This window comes from Ambystoma mexicanum, chromosome 6q, assembly GCF_040938575.1.
Source record: "Ambystoma mexicanum isolate Mex_15411 chromosome 6q, UKY_AmexF1_1, whole genome shotgun sequence".
In the NCBI taxonomy this organism is placed as follows: Eukaryota; Metazoa; Chordata; class Amphibia; order Caudata; family Ambystomatidae; genus Ambystoma; species Ambystoma mexicanum.
In genome coordinates this window covers 289,084,605-289,104,419 of record NC_090937.1, presented here as the reverse complement: position 1 = coordinate 289,104,419, position 19,815 = coordinate 289,084,605, and positions in this window count along the sequence as shown.

The following is a 19,815-nucleotide window of genomic DNA, read 5'->3' as shown; positions in this document are numbered from 1 at the left end:
TGTGGCGCTTCTTTGTTCTTTATCCCCAAGAAAGACTCCTCAGAACTACAACCATGTATTGATTATAGAGGTCTTAATCAAATTACCATCCAAGATCGATACCCAATGCCATTAATACAAGACATTCTGGAAGCACTTCATGGAGCGGTTTATTTCACCAAACTAGATCTCAGAGGGGCCTACCATCTTCTGAGAATAAAGAAGGGCGATGAATGGAAGACGTCCTTTTGTACCCCGTTGGGTCTATTTGAATACAGAGTGATGCAATTCGGTCTGATCAATACTCCTGCCATATTCCAGAGGTTCATGGACAAGGTCTTTGCTGACACGTTGTTTTTGTCTATAGTAGTCTACCATGACGACATTTTGATATTTTCCCAAACCTTACAGGATCACCGTCAGCAAGTGAAGAAGGTATTACACTGCCTACAATCACATCGACTACTGGTCAAACCAGAAAAGTGTCAGTTCAATGCTACATCAGTATCATACTTAGGATTCATCCTTTCTAAGGAAGGCATCAAGTAAGATCAAGGCTATACTAGAATGGAAGGAACTTGCCAACATCAAGGAGGTACAGAGATTTCTGGGATTAGCAAACTTCTATCGACAATTTATCCCCAACCTCTTCAACATGGTGTTACCCATCACATCTCTTCTCAAAAAGGGGGTCAAGTTCACATTTGATAAGGAACCCAGAGAAGCCTTTCAACATCTCAAAAGGCTGTTCACCTCGGCCCCGGTTTTGGTGCAACCAGATCAAACTAAACCATTAATTCTAGAGACTGACGCATCTATAGGAGCACTGGGAGCTATCTTGCTTCAGAGAACTGCTGATGGTCTTGAACACCCAGTTGCATACTATTCCAAAACCTTGACCAGCAGCGAGCGCAACTACTCGGTTCTCATCATGTTAGCCTGCCAAGAGTGGCGCCATCTTTTGCAAGGTTCAGCTCACAGTTCTCTTATCCGCACTGACCATCACAACCTTCGAGTACTGCAGCAGATGGAATGCACTAATGCACGTCATGACAGATGGGCCTATTTCTTTTTACAGTTCGATTTCCTCATTACCTATATACCTGGATCTGAAAATAAGAAGGCTGATGCTTTGTCTCGTTGTCAAGGTGAGGACTCTGGTCTTTATCAGGGTCATGAACTGGTATTGCCTGGACTGAGAATAATAGCGGCAGCCTCCCCTTTCCTTCAAGACCTGGTTCCACAATATCAAAGGCAGGTGAACCTTCCTTCTACGATCACTCAAGGTATAGATGGGCTCTATTTCCGTGATACCGCTCTCTATATCCCCACCGAGAAACTACAGGAACAAGTCCTTTCCTGGTGTCACGATTCATCCTTATCAGGACATTCATGTATCAGGAAGACTTATGAATTACTCAGCAGAGGGTTCTGGTGGCCTACACTCTGAAGAGATGTATACAGGTATGTGTCTTCTTGTCCCATTTGTGCTTCCAGTAAATACCAAACCGGTAAACCCTTGGGTTGTTGCAGCAGCCTCAATTACCTGGGCGTCCCCAGGAACATATATCCACAGACTTCATCGTTGACCTCCCTAAGTCTTGTGGCATTTCTGTAATTATGGTTACGGTGGATTTGTACAGTAAATGGGCCCACTTCTCTGCCTTCTCTCAGATTCCTTCAGCACTGAAAACCGAAGCAACTTTTCTCAGAGACATTGTTCGTCTCTATGGATTGCCCAAGACTATAGTTTCAGATAGAGGCACTCAATTCACCTCAAAATTCTGGTCTGTCTTATGTCAATTATTGGGAATTCACAGAGCCCTTTCGTCGGGTTATCATCCCCAGAGTAATGGGCAAACCAAAAGATTTAATGCCAGCCTCAAACAATATTTGAAATGCTTTTGCAGTCCCCAGCAGGATGAGTGGTTTTGCTTTCTCCCTCAGGCTGAATTTGTGTATAACAACTCAGTCCACACATCCATCCAGATGAGCCCATTCTATTGCACTTACGGCTATCATCCCCAACACTTACCTTGGTCTTGTGTGGAGTCTACAAGTGTTCCAGCTCTAGACAGTGTGCTGAAAGACCTGCCTGAGGTACATGCTTTAGCTAAGAAGGCACATGAGGCTAGTCAAAAATCTCATAAGAGATGGGCAGACAGGAGCAGACGTGCTAACCCTGATTGGAAGACTGGCCAGTTAGTTTGGCTATCTTCTAAATTCCTACCCAAATGGGTCCACACTGGTAAATTCTCCCCACGTTATTTGGGTCCTTTCCCCATAACATCTCGAGTCAATCCAGTAGCCTATAGACTCAAGCTAACCAGGTATCTCCAGAGGGTACACCCAGTCTTCCACACCTCTCTACTGAAGGTATACAAGGAAGATCCTTTTCAGCGACACAATCGCAGAGTGCAAGCTCCCATGGCTCAAGTTCCAGACGAATACGAGGTTGCAAATCTAGTGGATTCCAGATATCACAAGGGCAGAGTGCAATACCTGGTACATTGGAAGGGGTACTCGGTTGAAGAAAGGTCTTGGGAACCAGAGAGTCACATTCATGCTCCCAGATTGTTAAGAAGATTCTACCAGTTGCACACCGGAAAACCGGGGGGTTCCCAGAGGAGAAGGGGGTATACTGTCAGGGATCTCGGGTGGAAGCTGTGGAATTACTGGAGACATTAAGTCATTATATGCCTCTCCCCGCTCTAGTCCTCATTTAACTTGGCAGACTCACGTATTTAAACAGACTCCGCCCCCTACTCTGTGCGTTGTATCTGTTATCCCTTTACAGTGCTCCGCTGTGAACTCCGTTGAGTTTCCGACTTGTGCCTTCTGTCAGTTTCGTCCTGATATTTCCCTCTGCGCGATTCGTCTCCTCTACAGCAAACTACGCGCAGATACGGTAAGTTAACTGCTCCTGACAAATCTTCTACACTTGACCAGTATCCAACTATCATAGGCTTACACCCTCTTATTTATGTTCACTTTCACAGATCTTAGAGAAATCACGGCTAAAAATGTACATATGAATACGGTGCCAGTCGGTACATGCGCCATTGTAAGAGTAAGTGAGACTTTTTACAATGAATTAACGATGCCTTAACTTGTCAGAGATTGCAGTAACTACATTTAGAGTATCCTTTATTCTCCTGCAGGACACTACTTTATGAACTTCTAATAGTTCACCACGCCATGCCATAATAAATAAAACTCTCTAGCTCACATTTGGAAACCTGAGAAGCTTGGTTTTTTTGTTACAAGAATTTTGTGTACATACTACAAAATAAACTCTGAATGATTGAGAGAGACAGTATTACAAAATATAGGAATACAGTGGAACCATTATAAGCCTCATCTTCCCATTCTCACACATCCAAACCCTCACTGAAGAGTCCCAATGAAGTATTGAAGCAATAAAACAACTATGCAGCTTTTCCTCCCACCGTTGGGCACAACGCCATTGATTATTAATTTATCCCACAATGCCTACATCCATGGCAAAGAGTGCTGTTGGTCGATGTCGGTATTGTACATATTTACAATATCACAGTCCCATGCGTTTTTAGCAATCCTTCAGAGATGTAACATTCTCTCCAATAGGTAGAGTATTATTTTAGTAGAAAAGTCCACCAAACTGACAACCCAGAGGAGCCCTGTTTGGCCACCCGCTGGGGCCCTTTTGAGTGACTACTGAAAAAGTACAAAATCTGCCATTGTCAACCCTCCAACCATCTACATTTCCTGTGGGCACATAGTCCGATAACGGACAACAAACTACTGCTTCAATTACTATAAACTATCACTTGTGTAAAAATGAACAAAATAGCAAGTTTTGGGAAAAGCAAATAGTTTTGCCATTTGTAGCTATTCATTGACAAGCACATGGGGGAAATCTTAAATCACAACAAGCAAATACTTTTGTAGTCATTTGCAAAAGAACAAACCTTCAAGAGCCAATTGATTTTTTGATTACATTTGTTAATTAACAAACAAATGGTGGTAACTTCAATTACTACACACAATCACACATGTAAAACATGAATGAAATAACAAGCAAAGCCAACAGTTTTAATGTTTGTACTCATTCCTTGACAAAGAAACGGTTGTATCTTCAATTACCATGACCAATGCACCAAATACCAAGCATTTGGAAAGACAATCGGTTTGCCATGTGTTATTGTTCATTAACAAACAACTAGTTGAAGCACCAAATCCTAAAAGCAATCACTCAAGTAAAATCTATGAAAAAACAAACATCGGCAAATCCAAAATGTTTACCAATGTAAGTTGTTCAATGACAAACACATGGTCATAGATTCAATTACTGCGACCAATCTCTTGTTTAAAAATGTACAAAGTAATAATTAGAAAAGCTTATACATTTGCCATTTGTAGTTGTTCATTCATAAACAAATACTCTTAGCTTCAATTTCTGCAATCAGATGTGTAAGTATTTACAAAATAAGAAGCATTGGATAAGCAAATAACTTTGACATTTATTCAAGACAAAAAAGTGTTGCATTTTCAATTACTATAACAAATCACCCATGTCAAAACATAACATACACTGGTGAAACCAATACTTTACTGTCAATCATACTATATAATAAAATGTATGTATGTTTGTACAAAGCCGTCATGCGCCTGCTTCACCTGTGATCACTGCTAGATGGAGTTGTTACCTTACGCATACAAAATAAAGGCTTCAAGTTGTGCAGTAGAGAATGCCTGCTTTGCCTGTTATTACCGCTAGAAGGGGCTGTTGCCTTATGCATACGATAAGAAGACTTCAAGGGCATCTTCCAGGTGAAAAAAATGTGTATTTAAACAATGATAACATACAATTCGCTGCAGAAAAGGCCCAAGCAGGGATACCACTTTGACAGCATACCTCAAGTTGCGTACACTAAGAAAGTAAGTTCTATGTGATATTACAGCATTCAAAAGATCGAACACAAAACAGACTGATTTTTTTCAGCCGCTTTTGTGTTGGCTTTTAAATGCAGCAATATCACATCCTACCTTCTACCCCCCCTAAAATGACCCCTACCCACCCCCACACTCTCCTGCCGGTTTTTAAGTTAAATGGGGGTTTTACCCCCAAGCTCCCCTTTCTCCACCCACCACCTTCCCAGCACAACACACACCAAATCCACACACATGCACTTACAAAAACACTCACACAGACACACAAACACTTACTTGACAGCCTGTCAGCACCTGCGCGCACTCGTGTGCAGCAGGGGCTGATAGATCGATTTAGAATAACCAATCTTTGCGGTCACCGAGCGGTCGTTCTAAATCAATCTTTTTCTTTTTCAGACCAGTGAAAACTAGGACCAGAAAATATATACATTTAAAAAAACATATACACAGAAATGTATTTGATTATGCTGCTTGACAGAAATTTTACTAAAACAATGATGGGAAATCTCCACCCAATACAACTTTGGCCATCTACACAGGCTTTTGCACTATGTATCAAATAACTATCAATGGCATCTCAGTTTCAATGTAGTTCATATTTAAGCTATGCTTACTCTTATTGTTGCTTTTATATTCGATAATATGTTGAACCTCAACATTGATATTTCCAACTTTTGTAGAGTTTACATTTTTTAGTTAGATCATAATCTTAACTTTAAAGAAAATATGTTTTTCTCAATGTTTTATTTGTTACAAAAGAGGAGATATGTTTGTGTTGTGCTAGTTGCATATGGTGTTTCTTTTGGAAAAAGGTGCAGTAGTTTTTTACTAGTGTTAGTTATTTTGCATTTCAAAGGGGTTTCATATGTTTTTAACAATCCAATTCCTCAACTAGTATACACATTTTCCCTTTTTCCACAATTATTTTTCAAATAAAACATAATCTCACCACAATAGGGTGCACTGTTAAATCACTGTTAAATCATAATTTCCTCCGGAGGAGAACAGATGTGTTGTGAAAGCTTAAGAAAGAGCATGATTCTAAAATGTGGTAATTCAGCTAGGAGTTCTTTCTGCACACATCTGTCTGCTCCAGAATTATTTGCGACTACTTGGCAGTCGGTCTCTACTTATAATTGTCACCAGAATTGTGTCCTATGCACTTGAGGTGCATTTCCGCTTCTTGCTTAGAGGATATCTTACCTATCTCCCGAAGTGTAGTGTTAGGAAGGGTATAGGATGACATAAGGACCTCTCTGTCCCTAATAAAGACACATAATGAATGTCCTAAGTCTACACTCAGGGAGACAAGGAGCTGGAAGGGAATATTCATGGGAAATAGTAGGGCACTTTCCACTTGTGACTCTTGATTACACGGTCCCTTCTCCTCCTAAATGTTGTGGAAGCACAAGCGATGTACAAGTGGGTAGGCACTAGGGGCAGCCTGGCAACATACCCGCCCTCTGGATCAATAACACTTGTTGGTACCATGGATTATTTAGTACAGCCAGGTTGGAATAGTGCGCAATACTTCCACAATCTCCGTGAGGTACTTACATTTCACAAGACAGGCTGATCGCTCTCTGCAGCCACTGCATTAAGCCATTGTTCAACAGTTCACTGCTCTCTATCAAGTCTGCCAAAAGACCCAGATGCGAGTTTGAAGGTAGCCTTGCCAGTAAAACCGGCAAGGCTACCTCCAACCTCGTAATGAGGCCGAGTGGATCTGTGCTTCTGGAATACCGGCAAGAAAAGCATCAGAATAGTCCTGTTTTGAATGTATTAATGTTGCAACAACAGTTGGACAGTCTTCCTCCACAATCAGAGAGAAAATGGGTTGCAAACATTTGAGTCAAAAATATATCGACTTTATGATCTCACTAACCTGTAAATTGCAGTTCAGGTTTGATTGGCAAATTAAGCCTAGATTCTGTACTTTAGAAGAGAAAAGAGTAGGTATGTCAAATAGAGCAGAGTATGGGATACAGGAATGTGAGTCTGCCAACATGTGTTTGGGACCAAGCAAAATGGCCTCAGTTTTTATAGGATTTATCTGCAGTCTGATTTCCATCATCCAATTTTTTTATTTTGTGGGCACCGGCTAGTATTTGAATGGTTAAGCCTGACATAAACTAAAGACTATCCTTACTCCACTCACCCCTTAACACCGTACACAGCTCACCCATGTTCCACACACCTTTTGGGCAACACCATGGACCTTTTCTTTGCAAGCAAAATCATGTCTCCGTGGATAATCGAATTTGGGTCTTGTGGTCTGACCGCTTTGCTATCCCCTTCATAATCAAACTACCGCACAAAGTCCCACCACTTGCCACACAGACCCCTCCTCCCCCAGCCAGACAAACCAAACACATTACATACATAGTCTTATCACCACTCATACCACTTCACCCCTCCCCTCATGCACATTCCTCCATCCTACCCACCAATACACCATCATCATGAAGACACTCAACAAAATGACACCCCTCAAGTAACACAAACCCCACAAAAAGCACCACAACCCATGGTTGAACAGAGCCCTCCTCACCATCAAGCAGGAAGCCAGATGCCTAGAAAGTGCCTAGCAAAAGAACCCAGGCCCCTCAACCAGGATACCCCTCAGACACTGCGGCAACAAAAACAAAACACCCATACACAATGCTTAGCCTACACCAATCACTGAGACCCATTTGGCTTTAAAAGAGAGTCAAGCCCCTCTTTTGGGCAGATCATCTGAAGACTTTGCAAGGAGTAACAAGAATAACTCATGTGGACCCTGGCTGAAGGTACAGTCTGCCTTACAGCTTCTGCCAGTGAAGGAAGGGCAGGATTTCCAAAGAGTGAAAGCAAGATCCCTCCCCTAAACATCTCTCAGGGAACAGAAGGAGATACTGAATCCAAATGACCCTCCAGCAGCTACAGAAGCGGTACCCAGCCAGCACACAGCATGCCCTGCTAGGCTCCACAAGAAAGCTGCCTAGGTGGGAAGTTCCCTAGAGTCTCTGAACCAAACCAAGGACAAAGCCGGTGCCTGCAACACTCTCCTCAGTTTTGGGTCCATCTGCCAAAAAGGATGACACAAGCCCAGTGAAGAAGCTAGGAGGCTTGCATCGACAAGCATCAACAAGTGTCCGCCTTAAAGGACTTTTTCGAGCCAGTTGAGCCCCTCGAGCTGCGACCGACTGCTCCATTGACTGTTCATACGCTGCAGTCACTAATGCTGTCTAAGATGCCTCGCCCAGTGCTTCAGACCTGCCGATCAGCACTGAGACAACGAATCCTGACCCGAGCAACTGTTTAGGCCAGCCTGCAGCCATCCATCCAGCCTCGCTCACCGAACTGCCTGCCACCTGATAACTGCATCTGTCTCCCGTCTTGAACTCTGTCGCAGAAGCTGCAAAGCACCCTGAAACCAAATCCACCCTGTCGAGCACCAAGAACCTCTACAAGCACAAGGTACATTGTGATTCTGTCCCCCTAGCCCTTCACCGAAGGCCTGCAGTGACATTTTATGACCCATTGCTCCCTTTCTGTTGAAACCAAGTATCCTTGAACTATTGCTATTAATTATTTTACCGACTACCCTCATGTCAGTATCAGAGTGCATCCCTTTTCCCTTTTCCTCTTGCAACTGTCTGTCCTCTGCATTGCTTTACAGGATGGGTTGTATTTTGTAGTGTGCTCGAACTGAAGTGCATTCGAGTCTGTTGAATAATAATAAAGTAGATATTTCTATGCAACCTTGACTGAACAGTGCCTTTTATCATTGGGTAATAATTGTATTTTCACTGTGTTGCAACTAACCAACCATCCACGACCTTGCAGAGATAAGCTTGCCGTTCTGTCCACGTTACCAAAATTGGACAAGGAGGTTTATAATGTGCTTGTGTTTCCAATCTGTTTGTATCCCTTCTAGTATACTAGAGGTGTGGACTGATTGATGGTTTAGAAACTGTTATTCATCTCTGGACCACTGGTGCCCCGGACGTTGATTCGTCACACCCGCTCTTTTTTCCCCCCCCCCCGCATTGGCCTCTCTACTCCAGCATGTGTCAGGTGACTGGTTACTTCCCATGTTAATCTCAAGTTCACCCCGAGTTTGGCCAGAGGAAGAGAACAACTGTCTCAGCAAAATGCACTGAAGCAGTCGACTTCCTGGATCTGGAAAATGTGTGTCAATCTTCTTTCACTCTGTTGCCACATGTTAACAGTTCCATGTCAATCTGTACATGTACTCTAACCACAAAATGTTCTCTGGCACCCAGAAACTCAGCTCGGTGAAACAGTTGCAAGTATATATATATTGAGAGAATAAACTTATTTACCATTTGTTAAAATTGCACTCTCGGATTGGGAGTGATATCTGCAGAGCCAATGTGCCCTGAAATATTTGTGTCGCCAATCCTAAAACCAAGCAAAGCAAACTGAGATATCAGTGAAAGGATTTCACACCGCATTTTCCCCACCAAAACCTAAATGCAATATGCCTAGATGTTCAACTTGTGGTGTAGCTCCCTGCACCCCAATATTTCCCATATACTTGAATCAATATTACAAATGGGATACGTTGACCCCTTCCAAACATATCATGGAAATACATCACACACATTTTGGGAGAAATACCATAAAGGCACAGTGCAAGTCTTCCTCAGGTATTCCAAACTGATTGAACAATGAAAAGTAGCCAACATGGACATGGTGAGATCATAATATTCTTTTATCATGGTCAATATTTGGCTGTTCAAAAAAACCATGACATCATTTGCCAAAGGTTACATGTTAGCCTACATTTAATCAATGCATCTCACTGCCGTCTGTGACAGTTAAACATAAGTTCAGAGCTGAAAAAATACTATGTTTATATATAGAAAGTCCTTAAAGATTTACATTCTATTAACAGAGAAGCATTTCATTTCCACTTGATCTTTACTGCATCCAAAAGCTCCATCTGAAATTGCCTGCAGGCCTCAAATTCACCTCATACTGATTTACTAAAATAATACACTTCAACAACTCAGTGGATGAAATCTCATTTACTGGATGGCCTAAAATATTGTGATATAAAGGAGACAGAAATTACATTTCTAAATACAATGCGGATCTATACATCCAGTATGGTGTGCAAATCCCTCCCTGTACAATTGGTCTTGAAAAAATAGACTTAGTACCTAACAGTTTTTCACAGTATCAAAAAAGTTTATTTTAATAAAGTTTATTACACCAATATTCTTTAAAAACAATTCTTAAAACAAATATTTCTTGAAAAAGACCCAACAACACAAGGTAGGATATAATACAAATCACAAGTTCCACACACATATATTCCTATATAAATACAACACAGTACAACAACATACAACAAATGCTTTTGACACTTCTTCAAAGGGACATAATGGGCAAGATACAGTGATGTTTGTCTTGTCTTTGACGAGTGGTTTAGTGGCTGTACAGTCCTCTTTCTACGTCCATGAAAAAGAAAACGGTAGTCCGTTGTCATTGTCGATCGTAATACGTACGGCTTCGAATCTCCCGCGCTCAGTGCGAGCAGAACACTGGGAGTAACACTGCAGGAAGGATCTGGTCTGTACATCGGAGTTTTGGAGCGTGTATCCATCCACAAGGTAATATCTGGATACATGTAGAATAGTAGGAGGCTTGATATCGAGATGTTTGTACATACTAAATTGTGGCGTTTGTTTCTATTATCATCTCATTCAAGGTTGCTTATTTTGAAAGCACGTTGGCTACGTGATGAGTGAATATTAATCAGGACTGTGGAAGGGATGACGATTGCTCACCCTAAGGGTGTACTGCAACCGCAGAGGAGGTATTTAGATACTAATGGCGATACTTATGGTGAAGGTTTTAGCCCTTACTAGCACTGCGATTATTGGGGACATGCATGATGCAATAATTATTGTTTAGTGCACGGGTGTGCACGTTGGTTGGCACGTAGCCACTATATTTTGATAAGCACAAGTTGGTGCTGTTTATGGTGAAAATAATGGCAAGGTGATGGGTCTATATCTCTTGAGTGGTGGATGTATTTAACACACCACTATTGTTTGTGTTTTTGTGCAGCGCTGACCAGGATCCGGGTTATTAAAAAACCATTAAGAAAAATTTCTAGGACTTGATTACAGAAGTCTGAGGTTACTCGAGTGCATTTGTGCACACCAGCACTACAAACATCCTATTTAGGAGGTATGTAGTTGTTTTTGTAACATTTGAGAGACATGGTTGACAGCAACCATTTTACCTCAACTAGTACATTGCAATTAAGCAGCAAGGGTACTAGAGTTTAGCTATCAAAGTGGAGCTGTCTCTGACAACATGCATGCTTGGATGGTGTTGACTAGTAGTGATACTCCCCCCCTTTTTCTTTATTTGTTGGCTTTAGGAGTACTATTTTGGAAATTCTTTGTGTGGCGCTGGATTACATGGTGGAGAATAAGAAAATAGAGTTCTTCCCCTGAAGAAAGTTCATGCATTCAGCGCAATGTGGAACTGAAACATGTCGGGATCGTTTGATCTGAGTTAATAATACTCAGTGGTTTGAAGAAGTGTCAAAAGCATTTGTTGTATGTTGTTGTACTGTGTTGTATTTATATAGGAATATATGTGTGTGGAACTTGTGATTTGTATTATATCGTACTGTGTGCTGTTGGGTCTTTTTTAAGAAAAATGTGTTTTAAGAATTGTTTTTAAAGAATATTGGTGTGATAAACTTATTAAAATAAACTTTTTTGATACTGTGAAAAACTGTTAGGTACTAAGTTTTTTTTTTCAAGACCAATTGTACAGGGAGGGATTTGCACACCTTACTGGATGTATAGATCAGCATTGTATTTAGAAATGTAATTTGTGTCTCCTTTATATGATAAAAAATTGTGGTCACCCCTGGACCGTGCGAGAGAGGAAGTATTTCATAAGGAGTATGTTGTGCCTTTAAGAAGGTAGACTAAAATATTGTAAGCACAATGTTTTCAGGTAGGTATAGGTAAATATGTGCCACTGTGCCACCTTCTTGGCCCTATCTACACAGACACCTATATACAAATATAGCTAATGTTTTAATCATACTACATGTTCTTTCCAAGAAAAACATTATTATTGTTAGGCTCAAAATGAGTACAATTTCACAATGTATTTAGTAAAATGCATCTGGTCATCAAACACTCCATTTACATCAAGATATTAATTATTGAGATGGTATCCCGTTTATTCATCAACAGTAATTACTTTGTGGTAATTTACTGCAAAGTAATTACTCTGAATTGTTAAGGATTTCAATCAGGCAATACACCCGGGTCACAGCCTAGCATGCAATGCACACATTAAATACTTATTTATTGTGTCTATAGATTCAATATTCTGGTGATATACCACTCATATCACACCCCTTCTCAAAATATCCCCAGGTCACAATGGACCAAGAATCAGGCTGGTTGGTAAAGGTAATATTTATTTATTTATTTAAAATTCAAATCAAACACAAGTTTTAATATATGGGGCAGCAATCACCAATGTGGTGACAATACAAATAAGAAAGTAGATAATGCAATTGAATTCACTTTTTAGCACACAGAATAGAAAACACAGGGAAAAGACAGTTTGGCTTGTTGAAAAGATTGCGCTGAAGTTAAGATTTCCCCCTGCAAATTTCTCAACTCACAAAGAAGCAATTCTACACAGATATAAGTAAGCAGCAGCTATTCAGGAATAAAGAACAATGTGTAGGGTTTAAATGCAATCTTCCCTCCCCAAACAAGAGAGAAAAGCTATAATATGAGCAACAGTACACACTTTGAATCAGAAGGGGTGTGATATGAGTGGTATATGAGAAGGGAAGTTTGGAAATACTTTGAATGGGAAAACACACGTGTAATACTTTTGCAAAATTGTGAATTCCCACCTAAATTTCACTATGCGATTTTTAAGAAAAAGAGAATGCCACCCGTGAATCTCCACAGTTACGCACGGCCGCTTGTAACCCTTCACGTGGTGAATAGCCTGTTTTGCTTTATGGGAATTACTTTAGTTACTTCAAATCACTAATGGCTTATGGTCTGGTAAAACAAAAAGGAGAACATTGGTGCTAACAATAAGAGTTACAGACAGAGTTGTAAGAATGGTTCTGATAGCATTATAGGTTCTTAGGTTAAAGATGGGATACGTTATAGATTGGGATAGGACAAGGCACTATATGCTATGGTTTACTATGATTCCTATTGATACTTACAGTCCACTTTAATTTAAGATTTGGACCATCAGGTTCTGGTCATCACGGATCGGGTCTACAGACAGCAGGGCACCTCTGGCGGGATAGGTCGGCTGGGTGGTTCTGGTCAATTGGACTGGCACCTCAGACTGGACTGGATTGGATTGGCCCTTCTGGTTGCTGGACACTGTAGATCAGCGGGATGGTGAGTTTCAGCAGGCAAGCATGAATGGTAGCAAGCCAGACTGGATCAGAATTATTTCCCTTCACTTTCGGGATGGTTTGAGGATTTGGGCCTAGCTGAAGAAGAGTTCAATGCTGAGGCCTTGGCTTTGCAAAGAAATCTGGAATCAGGAACAAGATGAATTCAGGAACAGGGTGCCACGCGGAAATAAGGATGGAGTCAGGAATCAGTGTGCATTTGTGTGTTGTGAGGTTCCCTTATTTATCCTGCCAAATGACATCACTAAGTTTATGGTAGGGGCAGGCTTACAACCCACACGGCTATGATTGGTCAAAGGCACAGTTTCCGCCTTGCTTTTTGCTGGTTGGTTGGATGACAGAAAGGGTTGTCATATTTTATGATATAAAATCGGACACATACATTACATATTTTGTGGCCTAACAATTCCTAATTCGGTACATATATGTGCAATCACCCCTAAAACATGGGTACACAATATTAGATTTGCAGCATTAATAGTTTCTAAGCAAATTAGTCTTTTTGCATAACTTTTGTTCCTTATGCAGTAAGAAATCCTACCAAGTCTTCATATGTCTATCATAAATTCAGATTTCAATGTATGTACTTTTCATTCATGTACTTATTTTTGCTGCCAAGTTAAATGTCATGAAGTTCTGTGGCAAAACAAGCAATTTAAACTCAAAATCACAGGTCTGTTTTTTTTCTTACTTCCCAAGTGTGAGCAAATGGCCAGTCCTTTGAAGTTCAATGAGAAGCCTCTCCCAGCATCCTGCGTCTTTGCCTGAAGAAAAGATGAATGTCTAATGACGCGCATTGTCATGAGTATGCAAGGCCTCCCAGCAGCCATTAGGCCTTCCTGCCAGCAGTGAAGTGTCAACCTGAAGTTTTCAGCCTTTCCCAGGCTGAGGACTGTCAAGCAGAATTGTTTTTTTTAATAGTTAATTAACTCCAAGCTTGGTTACTTTAAGTTTTACCTACATCTTTCATTAAAACATATAAAATGAACACAGTTTATATGTGGATCTTTTACAGTCGCAATCCTTTGACAACAAAAACATGCTTTCCAAACAGGCGATTTTGCACTTTCTTCATGGAACAACACATCAACCTGAGTTCTTTTAAATCCAATTTTCCTATGCAGCACATGCACAGTTTGATTCAGCATTAGGTCTTCCCTTGAGTGCTGGGATTGTTTGCAGTCTGCATACATGTATCCTGCCTTTGTTTAAAGTTTTTGTCTGCACAGCTGGTTTTGTTACATGTTGCAATTTTAGCCGTGTTTTTCCTGTGGAACTTAAAACAAATGTTCCTGGGTTGCCTTTTCCTTAGATACATTTCATAACTGCTGTCAGTCAATGAGGCCCGGTTCCTCTGAGCCACACTGGATGATCCTGACATTTCAGTACCCTTTTACTCTCACTGATTCAATGGAAATAAATGGATCTAGCGCCAAAAGCGGCACTTGTGAAGGTTGCAAAGTTAGCATTTTAAAAGGCATTTTCTGTTTTCAGCACAATTCTGCTGTTTTGTTCCATATTGAATGTGGCAAAGCCCACTGGCATGCTCCTGCAGTGATGACTCTGTCCCCACCCCTTGACTGTGTGTGGCGGGTGTGCAGCCTTTTCTTGGTTGTGACCCAAACTCAGTTTTGAAGGTTTTGGCACACACAGGAGTCAGCACATCCATTTAAGGCTGTTTCTTTCACCATTTGTGAAGTGATGCAGTGGAGCACATTGGAATGGGTCAAAATATCCCACAGAATTTGCTTTGCCAAATATGGGTATTTACATGTTATGGGGTAAAAAGGGCTTGGGGAGAGTTTTGCGGAGGGGAAGTAATGAAGGGAAAGGGGGAAACATCGGGGACACGCCAAAATAAAAATAAAAATAATTTGAAGTAAAAATTTGAAATAATTATTTCATAGTAAATGACTACAAAGTAATTACTGTCAATGAAATTACATGGAACCATTGAGACAGGGAAATCTGAAGTCTTTGTTTATCTTCCATGACATCAGTCTCTTGACAGATTGGCTTTAGGAAAATGGAAATCACCCGACGTCCCGGGAGTTTTTTTATTTTATAAACCCTGTCCAGGGTTTCGCCTACAGTCCTTTTTTTTGCCGGGACCGATTTCGAAATCCCGAAATCGGGTCCCGGCGCAACTTTTCCTGTGCGAAAGGGGGCATGAAATGCTTTTCATGCCCCCATTTCCTCCCCTTCCCCTCCCCGGCACTCTCATTCAATAAGAGGAATGTGCTTGTTAGCACACCCTCTCCCTGCCCCCCCACAACACAACTCGACACAGAAGTAGGACTAAAGGTGTATGTGTATTTGCTTTAGTCCTACTTTCTATTTCCATGGCCCGTGTATTTCGATGACGGCGGGATTTGGGCTATACTTAGGTAGTTGGACCACAGTCTTTTATCACTTACCACTTTCAGCTTTTAGGCTACAGTCGTACGTCCTTCTGGTTTAACTACAGTTCCTGGAGAACACACATATTATTAGCACTGAGGAAATTGCTTTGATTTGTTGGTCTCAAAATCTTAATGTAAAAGTGCTGGGAAACAAGTGACCCATCTGGTCTTAGTTGGATCCTTGTAGGGTTCATGACAGTGTACAAGAGAACAAGGAATCTATATTGATACTGAACCCAGGGGTCCTTAAAACAGTAACAAGTCATGGATGGATGGGATACAGAATAACTCTTGCAGCAAATAATAAGACCAATTTAGGAAGTTGGCAAGAGTCTCATCCGACTGTTTTATTATCAATTGTCTAAAACAGTGAGTTACAACAGATATCAATGGGCGTTCGCTCGATCTCTCAAACTTTTTGCATAAAACATATTTATATACAAAAAATGTGTCATACGTGACTTCATAGTATGTGGCAAACAAGAAAAACCTATGCTGTGTTGTGATTCGATTAATGGCAATATCTAAGTGTACTTTCTATATAAAGATGGGCTGTGATTGGGTCTCTACAGTCAGGTGGACAATGTATGCCCACCCCTAGTGCAAGTCATCTTCATCAGTTATTAGATACACAGTATATCATTGGCTCTCAAAATATAAGTACCTTTGTTATATGGCCCTCTATAATTGGTTAGCACGCGTGTACCCTTCTGGAACATTCGTCTCACTAGCAGCACGTAAGCTGGTACCCCAGGTGTCAGTGGGTGGACTTTGACCGTGTCTCCCCACCCAAATAGCCCAACATCTCTCATCGCACATGCCTTCTGCCATTCAGATTGTCTTTGAACTTGGCCCTGCAAAGTATCCTTGCTACTGAGAATATATGGGAGTACAGGCACACTCTTATCACTGTTCTGGTCTGCATGCCCAACTCCTATTTCCATCCTTGGCTCACGTGACAGAGATCGTATGTTGGCCTGTTTTGCAGCATTTGTCTTTAATTAATAAGCTTGGCACTTGTGGTCTTCTTTCCTTGTACCTTAACACGAGACAATTCAACTTCTCATGGTTCCGGTTCTTTTTGGATAGATGACCAGTTCTTGGCTACTTCATCCTTTGACACCAGGCCAGATAGCTCTTCCAGGCCTTTCCATGCTCTTACTTCATGTTGCTGCGACACAGCTTTCCAATCCTTCTTTCTCTGTGGGTCTGATCTTACAAAATATGTGACACCGATGTCCAGCTTCAATATAATGGCGGCACCGCCTGCAGTGTAGTCACTACGTATAGCTAGCATTTAAGATCACTTAGTCTACTTGTGTTGCTACATCTGTACAGTTATAAAATGCCTTGCATTGTCTGCAGTGCTTTTCACACGTGCAATCTTCATTCCGCATATGAACGTTTACTCAATTCTTTATTCCGTCATCAGATTCCATATGGTCCATACATCCTTTCTTCAGCCACTTTTATCAGTGCATCACGCTTGTTTCTTGTGACGTCACTAACTTCTCCTTCTCTCATCTTCATATTCCTTCTGGGATCTCCTCCAAGAGATTGTCATCTCTGCGGAGATACATCAGATAGTGTCTTTTCAATGGATACCTTTTCTTGAAGGCTCTCCTTGGAATAGGCACCATCACTGGTGTTGTGCATGGCATGAGTTCTGGTTTCCAGCATATAGGAAGTATGGGGGTGGGACTTCCTGCAGAGGCATGCAGCTGCTCCTCTACACTACAGTGATGAAATATAGCAATATGAAATGTTTGTGGACATATACCTTTAATCTCATTAACATAGATTACACCAAGGGATAAGCACATGGCTTGCAATCTAGAATAGGTTCACAATTAATCTCATTATGGTCAAATAGCAATGGGAGCTTAAACGTGGTTGTAAACCCTCCTGAGTGGAATACATTCCATAGAACAGGGTATTTGACCCATGTTCATTCTCAGTAGAGGAGCTCCCACAATACTCCTTTGTAACTTTGTAAAACGTGGAGTTTCATCCAAAGTAACCCAGGGTACTCCAGACATAGACCCCTTGCTCACTGTGTCTTGGAGAGGGTCAGCTTCACGTCACTGATGATTCCCGACTAGGCCAAAACATATATCTGGGGTGGCTAACGGTACTCTTGTTCAGAGGACATTTGCTTAGTATTTTCGATGCTGGACTGCCCTTGTGGGTGGGACAAAGACTGATGTGCAAATGGATATTTCTCCTCTGTGAAGGGTGCAGTGAGCTAAAACGTGGTTGTAGAACCTCCCGAGTGGAAGAAATTCCAAAGAACAAGGTATTTGTACAATCAGTCTATGGGTTTTCCCTGTGCTCTTTATTTCTCTTAGGACCATCGCTTCTATTCAGAGCCGCCCCCATGGTGTGTCCGTCCTTCACAATCTCTGGTGAATTATAATGTACCAAAACTTCTTTCTTGTTTCTTAGTCTTTCATGGGTGCTGCTGAAGCTGTCAGGGCCATGTGTTTGAATTATTGGATGTTCCTAAAAGTATCTCCCTTCTGGTAAATGTATGTCTTTTGATGGGGAGGGCAGGAGGCGGGCTATACTTTGGTAGTTGGACCACAGTGTTTTATAGCTTCCCACTTTCAGCTTTTCGGCTATGTTCTTAGGTTCTTTTTGTCGTTTAACTACAGCTTCCTCCATCAACTCATTACAGCCTCTTTGCCCAGGATGGGAAGAACTGGGGCATCCTATCCTACTCCCAAGTTTCAACTTCCTCTCCTCTCCTCGAGATCTACTCCATTCTACTGCTTATGGTTTGTCCTATTCTCCTGATCACACGTGTTCCTTGCCTATTGGTTTCCATTTATATCCTGTTGGGATTTGGGATTGGTGCACAAGCTATGTGCCAGTTGGGAACAGATTCAATGATTGGTGCAGGTTAAAATGATTTTGTTGCACAGTGGCCTACACTGTAGCTCTGCATAATAGACTATTTCAGGGTTGGATGCCATCCTGGAATTATTCAGAGTCTTACCTGCTAAGGAGTACCCAGGTGCGTGTCGCACTGCTTTCTGACAGATGACCGTCATAGTAACAAGTCCAAGTTCATTCCACCTTACTTGACCGCCACCTCCGCAGTCTGAAGTGGATAGTGTTTGCAAGCGTAAGGAACATGCACAAATCATGTCATCTCTTTCTCGCTGCCTGTCAATATCATACAGTCCAGGGAGCCCCACGCGTGTGGGACTGCAGACAGGCTGATCCAACTTCTGCCAACTTTAAGTTTCCTAATCCTGGCCTCTTTGCTCTCTTTATTCCTGGTAGGAGTACAGAATAGGAAACTCCTTTTCTTTCCTGGCTCAGATTCGAGGTCACGGATAGCGCTTTTTGTGTCTTTTTTTCAGGCTATGTCTATTGAAGCCAGGTCTGTCATCAAAATGATCCTCTCTGGTAGGCTGGGCATTGCTACAGATTCTACCGGTAACCCCTCACACTCCACTTTAAGGCCATAGATTTCCTGGACCCCTTAGAGGCTGGGATACTTCTTCTTTCAGCTTCCCAATAACCTCCAGCTGACCCATTCTTTCAGGAGCCCTTTTAGTGCATTTCAGTATCAGGCCTGGTTTTGACCTTGTCGAAAATTGGCGAATGTGTTATGAAGAAGGGTTGGGCAAGGCCTTCTTTATGTTCCGCTCCCTCAAGCACAACCTGGCACTAGGTTCTGGTCCCTAAAGCATGGGAACTAAATGGGCAGCTCATCTGACTGGAAACACAGGAGATGTCTGGCTTTTCAATGAGGATGTCTTTCCATGGCTCTCCAGCTCCGATCCTTAATTGGCCTCGCAGGGATTAACTCCTCATAATCCAGTTCTTCATATGATAGATCACTCTTCATCCCAAGAACCAGGCAGTGATCTTTGTCACAGGCTTCTGTGCACTATGTTTTCAGTTGAAATGATCTCCTTCAAATGGGCAATGCTTTTCATCAAGGTGTGTCACCCCCACCCTCTCACACATCTCATCATTGGTCACTTTTAAAGGACCTTGGTAAGGCTCCTGGCTAATATATTGTGTTTATGTAGTGCTGGATTC